Genomic DNA, 11,468 nt, shown 5'->3' on the forward strand with positions numbered 1-11,468 from the left:
AAAAATCAAACACTTATGCTCATCAAAAGACTTCACTGGAAGAGTCAAAGACGACCTACAGACTAGGAAAAAAATTTTGGCTACGACAAATCCGATCAGGGTCTAATCTCTAAAATACACAAGATACTGCAAAACCTCAACAACAAAAGGACAAAGAAGCCAATTAAAAAACTGGCAAAGGATATGAACAGGCACTTCACCAAAGAAGCTATTCAAGTGGCTAACAGACACATGAAGAAATGCTCACGATCATTAGCCATTAGAGAAATGCAGATCAAAACTACAATGAGATATCATCTCACACCAACAAAGCTAGCCTTAATCCAAAAAGCACAAAATAATAAATGCTAGAGAGGTTGTTGAGAGACTAGAACACTTATGCACTTTTGGTGGGAATGTAAAATGATACAACCACTTTGGAAATTGATTTGGCACTTCTTTAAAAAGCTAGAAATAGAAGTACCATATGATCCAGCTATCCCACTCCTTGGAATATATCCTAGAGAAACAAGAGCCATCACACGAACAGATATATGCACACCCATGTTAATTGCAGCACTGTTCACAATAGCAAAAGAATGGAAACAACCTAGGCGCCCATCGATGGACAAATGGATAAACAAACTATGATATATCCACACAATGGAATATTACACAACAATAAAGAACGATGAAGCTGTGAAACATCATATAACATGATGGAAGCTGGAACTTATGCTGAGTGAATCTAGTCAAGAAAAGATTTAAACACAGAAGAAAACATTCTTTGATGGTTATGGGGGTGGGGAGGGAGGGTGAGGGTTATTTATTAAGTAGATAATAGATAAGAATCATCTTAGGCGAAGGAAAGGACAGCACACACTACAGGGGAAGTCAGCACTACTGGACTAAACCAAAGCTAAGACGTTTCCTGAAGACAATCAAATACATTGAGAGACAGAGTAGCAGGAGTAAGGGTCTAGGGACCATGCTTTCAGGGGACTTCTAGGTCAATTGGCATAACAAGGCTTATTAAGAAAATGTTCTGCATCCTACATTGGTGAGTGGTGTCTGGGGTCTTAAAGCCTTGGAAGCCGCCGTCTAAGATGCATCAGTTGGTCCCAAAAGCCTGGAGTAAAGGAGAACGAAGAACACCAAAGACTCAAGGAAGGTTTTAGCCCAAGAGACAGAAAGGGCCACATAAACCAGAGACTTCATCATCTTGAGACCAGAAGAACTAGATGGTGCCTGGCTACCACCAATTACTGCCCTGACAGGGACCACAACAGAGAGTCCCTGATGGAGCAGCAGAAAGGTGGGATGCAGAACTCAATTTCTAGTAAGAAGATCAGACTTATTGGTATATCTGAGACTAGAGGTACCCTGGAAAGCATGGTCCCTGGATTCTCTATCAGCCCAGAACTAAAACAATTTCCGAGGCCAACTCTTCAGATAGGGATTGGACTGGACTGTGGGACATAAAGTGACACTCGTGAGGAGTGTGCCTCTTAGCTCAAGTAGATACAAGAGACTAAATGGGCAGCTTCTGTCCAGAGGTGAGATGGGAAGGCAGAGAGGGTCATGAGCTGGCTGAATGGACATGGGGAATCAGAGGCGGAAAGGAGGAGTGTGCTGTCGCAGAATGGGGTGAGCAATTTGGGACACGTAACAATGTATGTATAAAATTTTGTATGGGAGACTAACTTGAAATGTAAACTTCGTTTAACTACAACAATTAAACACACACACACACACATACACACAAAAGAATTGCACATATATACAGCCAGAAACTTATCACGTCACATACTAAAGGCAGTTCCCAGCATGTTATCAACTTGTTTCATTACAATGCTGTATCATTTTTCAATTTTTCTTCTACATGGATAGATAATGTGTCTTTTCATCAATGGTTTCTGATGAGCTCACCCAGACTTATAAACTGGTTTTCAAACAAAGCTTGGTGAGCAAAACTAAGTAGACTGAAAATTATGTTGTCATTCTTTCTGCTTGTTTTGTTTTCAAACTCTGTGTTTTTAAGTCATGATTATATTTATAATAATAAAAATATGACGTTTCAAATCGAAGTGACTTATTTAGAAGAACAGAGAAGAGAAAAATTATGCTTACTTACACATAAAAAAAAAGAAGAGGCTCAAATAAAAATGTTAAACTTACAACTCAAACAAATAGGCAGAGAATAGCAAAAGAAGCCCAGTGCCACCAAAGGAAAGGAAATAATAAATATTAAAGCAGAAATAGATGAAATAGAGGATAGAAAAAGAATCAACAAGACCAAAAGTTTGTTCTTTGGAAAGATCAATGAAATCAACAAACATTGGCCAAACCAACAAAAGACAAACAGGAGAGGAAGCAAATACCCCAAATAAGAAATGAAATGGGGGACATTACAACAGACCCAACTGAAATAAAAAAGATCATAACACAATAATATGAAAAATTGTACTCCAACAAATTTGAGAACCTAGAGGAAATGGACAAATTCCTAGAAATACTCTACCTACCTAAACTAACACGAACTGAGATAGAAAATCTGAACAGACCCATAACAAGAGAAAAGACCGAAGAGGTATTTATAAAAAGCTCCCCCCGGCAAAAAAAAAAAAAAAAAAAGGCCTGGCCCAGACAGTTTCACTGGAGAATTCTGCCAAACATTCAGAGAAGAGCTAACACCAGTACTCCTCAAACTATTTCATAGTGTATAAAAGGAAGGAATACTCCTAAATTCATTTTATGAAAACAGTATAACCCTGATATCAAAGCCAGGCAAAGACACAACAAAAAAAGAAAGTTACAGACCAATATTTCCCATGAATACAAATGCAAAAATCTTCAGCAAAATTCTAGCTAATATAATTCAACATCACATCAAAAAAATTAATACACCACCTGGGGAGACATCTAGTTCAATAACATAGTTTATGAAGAAAGTATTCTACATCCTACTTTGGTGAGTAGTGTCTGGGGGCTTAAAAGCTTGTGAGCAGCCATCTAAGATACTTCACTGGTTCCACCCCTTCTGGAGCAAGGGAGAATAAAGAAAACAAAAGACACAAGGGAAAGATTAATCCAAAGGACTAATGAACCACAACTACCACAGCCTCCAACAGACTATGTTCAGCATAACTAGATGGTGCCTGGCTACCGTCAGTGACTCCTCTGACAGTGGTCGCAATAGACTTCCAGACAGAGCTAGAGAAAAATGTAAAACAAAACTCTAACTCACAAAAAAAGACCAGACTTACTGGTCTGATGGAAACTGGAGAAATCCAAGAGCATGACCCCTGGATACTCTTTTAACTCAGTACTGAAGTCACTCCTGAGGTTCACCCTTCAGCCAAAGATTAGACAGGTCCATAAAGCAAACAATAATACACATAGCTCAACCATGTATATGAGACTAAATGAGCACACCAGGCCAGGGCAATAAGGCAGGAGGGGACAGGAAAGCTGGACAAAAGGAAATGAGGAACTAAAAGTAGAGAAGGGGAGAGTGTTGACACTTTGTGGGGTTGGCTATCAATGCTGCAAAACAATATGTTTATTAATTTTTTAATCACAAACTAATTTTCTCCGTAAATCTTCATCTAAAGCACAATTAAAAAAATAATACACCACAACCAAGTGGGATTCATACCGTGAATGCAAGGATGGTGTGATGGTTATGGTTGTGTGTCAGCTTGGCTGTGCCATGATTCTCAGTGGTTTGGCAGTTATGATGTAGTTTGGCAGGTATGCCATGATTTGATTGCCTCCATGATGACATCTGTTGTTAGCAGCCAATCAGTTATGAGGGAGTTTCTTTGGGAGTGTGGCCTGAATCTAAAATAGGTGGATCCTACCACTATCTCCTGTTCATCTGACCTCCAGTTCTTAGGACTTGAGATAGCAGCTTACCTGCCATCTTACCCGCCAATCTTGGGATCTGACAGTCTCTGCAGCCTGTGAGCCAGAGGCCTGCTATCTGACCTCCGATCTTGGTTCACCAGCCCCTGCTGCTAAGTGAGTCAGAAAAGCCTCCAGCCCGACCAACGGACTCGAGACTTTTCAGCCTGTACAACTGCGTGAGCCATTTCCTTGACATAAATCTCTCTGTGTATATATTATATGCTGCACTGGTTTTATTTCTGTAGAGAACCCAGCTTTAGATATTTGGTACCAAGAGAGGTTTGAGAGAAACAAAATTGTAAGGATAGGTTTTCTAATTGGTTCTCAAGTCCGGTTAGTCTTAAAGATGTTGATGACTCTGCTTCCAGTAGTAAAGAGGGCAGTGTTAATCCATGGTGTGAGGTGGCAATAGCAATAGGCAAAATATCACCATCAATAGGTTAGGTATTGATGAGAGGTGAGCCTCTGGCTGATTGCACTTGTGATACCATTCTACAATTTTGTCAGAATGAGAAATATAAGGAAGCTGGTCGATTGATTCTACTTTAACTAGAAAAAGTGGTGATAGAAAGAGATGAGCTCAGGGCTTCAGAGTCACAGCTTAAGCACCACATAAATGACCTCAAAGTATCCACTTATGTCTTGAAAGAAATCCTTATTTCTTGTAGTAACAGAGGTGATATTGTCGAAAACCAACCTAGAATCTTATTGTAAGGTTGGCTGAATTATAGCACCAATTAATTCCCAACCTTGGATAGTGTCTGAAGTTAAAGTGGGGGCATTGATTGAGAAGAAATAGGATCCTGAAACTTGAGATGGGGTCACAGGGACAGATAATCAGGAAGATGGGGAGACACTGAGCCTCTAAATTCCATTGAATCACTCCTGCCAACAGAACCAGCCCTCTCACTCCCATCTGAAGAGATTACTCCATCTTTGTCTGCTAAGTCACACTCTCTGGTAAAACCATTAGTCCTTCTACCCACATCTGATGAAATTAATCCAGCTGTGTCTGAAGGGCCTTTGTCTGAGTCATTGCCTGGGGAATTGGCTGAAGCAGATACCTTACAAGACTTTGCTGAATGATCTCAGAACATATCCCCATGACCAATTTTACTTCTAGACCTGTAACTAGACTTAAGTCCCAGTGAGCCCCAAAAGATGAAGTACAAAGTGTGAACCAGGAGGAGATAAACTACACTCCATAAGAACTGCTTGAGTTTTCTAATATACACAAACAGAAACCTGGGGAATATGTGTGGGAATGGCTATTAAGGGTGTGGGATAATGGTGCAAGGAACATAAAGTTGGATCAGTCTGAGTTTGTTGATGTAGGCCAACTAAGCACAGAGTCTTCATTTAGTGTTTCAGCTCGAGAGGTTAGGAAAGGATCTAATAGTTTATTTTGTTGGCTCACTGAAGTATGGATTACACGGTGGCCTACACTAAATCAAGTTGAAATACCAGACTTGCCTTGATATAATATAGGAGAAGGTATCAAACGCCTTAGGGAAATTGGCATGTTAGAGTGGATTTATCAGGTTAGACCCACAGACCCACATACTGAGTGCCTAGAGGACTCAATTAGTAGATCAGAAGTCTACTAAATATTTACTTGATCTATACAAGTGGAAGAATTCTATGTCAAGTAAACAGTAGTCTAATTGCCAAAGCAGATAGTCACAGACTCTCAATCAAATCCCAGATTTGAGCCAAGTTATGGACCCACAACTCTTGAATGAAGGGTAAGCCAGGTCCCCTTGAGGAAGGACCCCACAACATGCCATAAATTTATACTGTTAATCTTTCTCCTAGCCTTCCCCAAAGGGATCTACAAACATTTATAAGAGTGACTGTTCATTGGTGAAAAGGAAATAATCAGACTTTTTGAGGAGTACTGAATACTGTCTCTGAACTGACCTAATTTCAGGAGACCTGAAACAGCACTGTGGCCCACCAGTCAGAGTAGGGGTTCATGGAGGTCAGGTTACTAATGGAGTCTTAGCTCAGGTCCAGCTCAAAATGGGTCCAGTGTATCCTCGACCTCATCCTGCAGTGATTTTCTCAGTTCCAGAAAGCATAATTTGAATAAATGTACTCAGTAACTGGCTGAACCCCCACATTAGATCCCTGACAAATGGATTAAGATCTATTATGGTAGAAAAAGCCATTAGAACTGCCCCCTACCTGGGAAATAGTAATCCAAAGCAATACCACATTCCTGGAGGGATTGCAGAGTTTAGTGCCACCATCAAGGACGTGAAGGTTGCAAAGGTGGTGATTCCCACAAAATCCCCATTCAACTCACAGTGCAAAAAACAGACAGATCTGGAGAATGACAGTGTATTATCAAAAACTTAATCAGGTGGTGTCTTCAATTGCAATTGCTGTTCCAGGTGTGGTTTCATTGCTTGAACAAATTAATATATCACCTGGTACCTGTTACAAAGCTGTTGCTATGGCTAATGCCTTTTTCCTCATACCTGTGTTGAAGGACCATCAGAAGCAGTTTGTCCTCAGTTGGCAAGGCTGGCAATACACCCTCATTCTCCTACCTCGAGGGTATATCAACTCTCCTGACTTATGTCATAATATAGTCTTCAGTGAACTTGATTGCCTTTCCCTTTTACAAGACATTACACTGGTCCATTTCATTGATGACATTATGTTGACTGGACCTAGTAAGGAAGAAGTGTCAATGACTCTGGACTTATTGGTAAAACATTTGCATGCTAGAGGGTGGGAAGTTATCCAACAAAAATTCATGCTCCTTCCAACTCAGTGAAATTTCTAGGGGTCTAGTCGTGTGGGGCTTGTCTACATATTCCTTATAAAGTGAAAGATATTGCACCTGGCTCCTCTCACAACTAAAACGGGTTATAATGCCTAGTGGGCATCTTGTATTTTGAAGGCAACATTTCCCCCATTTGAGTTTTCTACTCTGACCTATTTATCAAGTGACTCAAAAAGCTGCCAGTTCTTAGTGCAACCCATTCCAAGAGAAGGCTCTACAACAGGTTCAGACTACCATATAAGCTGCTCTGCCACTTGGGCTATATTATCCAGCTGATCCAATTGTGCTTGAAGTGTCAGTGGAAGATAGAGATGCTGTTTGAAATCTTTGGCAGGCCCATATCGGTGAATCATAACACAGACCCTTAGGATTTTGGAGAAAAGCCCTGCCATCCTCTGAAGATAACTACTCTCCTTTTGAGAAATAGCTTTTGGCTTGTTACCAGGCCTTAGTAGAGACTGAAAGTTTAACCATGGGCCACCAAGTCACCAAGCAGTCTGAGCTTCCCATCATGAACTGGGTGTTGTCTTACTCACAGAGTCATAAAGTTGGATGTGCACAGCATCATTCCATCATTAAATGGAAGTGGTATATATGAGATAGGGCCTGAGCAGGATCTGAAGGCACAAGTCACATGAGGAGGTGACCCAAATGCCCATGGTCTTCACTTCTGTCACATTATCTGCCCTCTCTCAGTCTGCACCTATGGCCTCGTGGGAAGTTCCTTACAATCAGTTGACTGAAGAAGAGAAAACTTGTGCCTGGTTACAGATGGTTCTGCATTATACTCAGGCACCACTCGAAAGAGGACAGCAACAACATTACAGTCCCTTTCGTGACCCCCTGAAGGACAGTGGTGAAGGGAAATCCTCCCAATGGGAAGAACTTAGAGCACTGCCCCTGGTTGTCCACTTTGCCTGGAAGGAGAAATGGCCAGATGTATGACTGTATACTGATTCATGGTCTGAGGCCAATGGTTTGGCTGGATGGTCAGATACTTAGAAGGAATATGATTGGAAAATTGGTGACAGGGAGGGATCGGGAAGAGTTATGTCAATAGACCTCTCCGAATGGGCCAAAGAAGTGAAGATATTTGTGTCTCATGTGATGCTCACCAAAAGGTGACCTCGGCAGAGGAAGATTTTAACAATCCATTGGACAGCATGACATGTTCTGTGGAAACCAATCAGTCTCTTTCCCCAGCCAGTCCTGTCATTGCCCAATCTGCCAGAACAATGGAATGGCCTTCTAAAGACACAATCACAGCACCAGCTAGGTGGCAATACCTTGCAGAGTTGGGGCTATGTTCTCAAGGGGGCTGTATCTGCTCTAAACCAGAATCCACTATATGGTGCTGTTTCTCCCATAGCCAGGATTCATGGGTCCAGGAATCAAGGGGTGGAAATTGGAGTAGCATCACTCACTATTACTCCTAGTGACCCACTTGCAAAATTTTTACTTCCTCTACCTGTGACACTATGCTCTGCATGTCTAGAGATCTTAGTTCCAAAGAGAAGAATGCTCCCACCAGGAGACACAACATTGATTCCATTGAACTGGAAGCTAAGAATGCCACCCAGCCATTTTGGGCTCCTCATGTCTCTGTATCAACAGGCAAAGAAGGGAGTTACCATATTGGCTGGTGTAATTGATCCTGATTATCAACGGGAATCAGGATTGATACTACATAATGTAGGTAAAGAAATGTGTGTCTGGAATACAAGAGATTCCTTAGGACATCTCCAGTACTACCATGCCCTATGATTAAAGTCAATAGGAAAATACAGCAAGTCAATTCCCACATGACTACTAATGGTCTAGACCCTTCAGGAATGAAGATTTCGATCACCCCACCAGGCAAAGAACCAAGACCAACTGAGGTGCTTGCTGAGGGCAAAGGGAATACAGAATGGGTAGTGGAAGAAGGTAGTTCGAAATACCAGCTATGACCACGTGACCAGTTGCAGAAATGAGGATTGTAATTGTTATGAGTATTTCTTGCTTGTACGTGTGCATCAAATATTTTTGTTTTCTTCACTTATAAAATATAGGATGTAAACAGAGCTAGTGCATTTTCAGTTGTATTTATGTTAGTTGTATCATGTTACTTGCAAGTATGACTTTATAATGTCTTTCTTTAGAGATGTGTACAGGTACCAAGTTGATAAGGGGTAGACTGTGATGGTTAAGGTTGAATGTCTACTTAGATGGACCATGATTCTCAGTGGTTTAGCAGTTATGATGTTGTTTGGTGGCTATGTAGTGACATGATCACCTCCATGATGAGATCTGTTGTGAGCAACCCTTCACTTGAGAAAGAGTTTCCTTGGGGATGTGGCCTGCATCTGATATAGGTGGATTTTCTGGCAGGGCTTGCTGGTTTTTGCTCACTCTGGGTTATGCAGCTGGCTCCTTATCATCTGATCTTCAGTTCTTGGGACTTGAGCTAACAGCTTACCTACAGTCATACCTGCCAATCTTGGGATTTGTCAATCTCCACAGCCTGTGAGCCAGAGGCCTGATGTCTCACCTTCCAATCTTGAGTACACCAGATCCTGAGGCTACATGAGTCAGGAAAAGCCTCCAGCCTGATCCACAGACTTAGGATTTTCCAGCCTCTAAAACCACATGAGTCATTTCCTTGATATAAATCTATATATATATATATATATATATATATATATATGCTGCACTGGTTTTATTTCTCTAGAGAACCCAGCCTAAGACAGGTGGTTCAACATTAGAAAATCAATCAATGTAATCCAACACATAAATAGGATAAAAGAAAAGAGTAACACGATCATCTCAATCGACACCGAAAATCCATTTGATAAAGTTCAACACCCATTCCTGATGAAAACTCTCAATAAAATAGAAGTAGAATGGAAATTCCTCAACATGATAAAGGGCATCTATACAAAACCAACAGCTAACATCATTCTCAAATGGATCAAGGCTGAAACTATTCCCCCTGAGAACAGGAAGAAAACAGGGATGTCCCTTATCACCACTTCTATTTAACATTTTGCTGGACTAGCTAGAGCAATAAGGCAAGAAAAAGAAATAAAGGACATCCTGATTGGAAAGGAAGAAGTAAATCTATCCTTATTTGCAGATGACACTACCCTATAGGCAGAGAACCCCACAGATTCCATAAGAAAACTACTGGAACTAATAGAAAGATTCAGCAGTGTAGCAGGATACGAGATCAACATACAAAAATCAGTTGGATTCCTATACACCAACAGAGAGAGAACTTTGAAAAGGAAGTCAGGAAAACAATACCATTCATAACAGCATCTAAAAAGATAAAATACTTAGGAATAAATCTAACTAGGGACATAAAAGACCTATACAAAGGAAACTACAAAACACTATTGCAAGAAACCAAAAGAGACCTACAGAAATGGAAAAACATACCATAATCATGATAGGAAGACTCAACGTTGTGAAAATGTCAATTCTACCCAAAGCGATATACAGATATAATGCAATCCCAATCCAAATACCAACAGCATTCTTTAACAAGATAGAAAACTTAATCACCAACTTCATGTGGAAAGGAAAGAGGGCCCAGATAAGCGAAGCATTATTGAAGAAAAAGAACCAAGTAGGAGGCTTCACACTACCTGATCTCAGAACCTACTGCTATACAACCATGTAGTCAAAACAGCCTGCTACTGGTACAACAACAGATACATAGACTAATGGATCAGAATCGAGAACCCAGATATAAATCCATTCACCTATGGTCAGCTAAAATCTTTGACAAATGAACAAAGTCTATTAAATGGGGGAAAAGACAGTCTTTTTAACAAATGTTGCTGGCAAAACTGGACGATCATCTGTAAAAAAATTAAACAGGGCCCATACCTCACAGTATACACAAAAGCTTACTCAGAATGGACGAAAGACCTAAATATAAAACCTAAAACAATAAGGATTATGGGAGAAAAAATAAGGACAACACCAAGGGCCCTAATAAATGACATAGACTACAAACCATAACTAACAACGCACAAAAACCAGAAGATAAGCTAGATAACTGGAAGCTGCTAAAAATTAAACACTTATGCTCATCAAAAGACTTCACCAAAAGAGTAAAGGGAGAACTTACAGACAGGGAAACAATTTTTGTCTGTGACATATCCGACAAGGGTCTAATTTCTAAAATTTTTAGAATACTTCAACACCTCGGTAACAAAAATATAAATAATCCAATTAAAAAATGGGCATAGGATATGAACATACACTTCACCAAAGAAGACATTCAGACAGCTAACAGACATATGAGGAAATACTCACAATCATTAGCCATTTAAGAAATGTAAATCAAAACTTCAATGAGATATCATCTTACCTGACATTACTGGCATTCATCAAAAAAAAAAAAAAAAAAAACCAGAAAATAACAAATGTTGGAGAGGTTAAAGGGAGATTGGAACTCTTATGCACTGCCGGTGGGAATGTAAAATGGTACAACCACTATGGAAAAAAATATGGCACCTGTGTAAAAAGCCAGAAATAGAAATAACACAGGATCCAGAAATACTACTTCTAGGACTATATCCTAGAGAAATAAGAGTCATCACAGGAATAGACACAAGCACATCCATTTTCACTGCAACATTATTCACAATAGCAAAAATGATGGAAACAACCTATGTGCCCATCAACAGATAAAGGGATAAACAAACAATGGTACGTACACACAATGGAATACTACACAACAATCAAGAACAATGAAGAATTTGCAAAATATCTCAAGACATGGATGAATTTGGAG

This window comes from Trichechus manatus, unplaced genomic scaffold, assembly GCF_000243295.1.
Source record: "Trichechus manatus latirostris isolate Lorelei unplaced genomic scaffold, TriManLat1.0 scaffold00005, whole genome shotgun sequence".
Taxonomy (NCBI): Eukaryota; Metazoa; Chordata; class Mammalia; order Sirenia; family Trichechidae; genus Trichechus; species Trichechus manatus.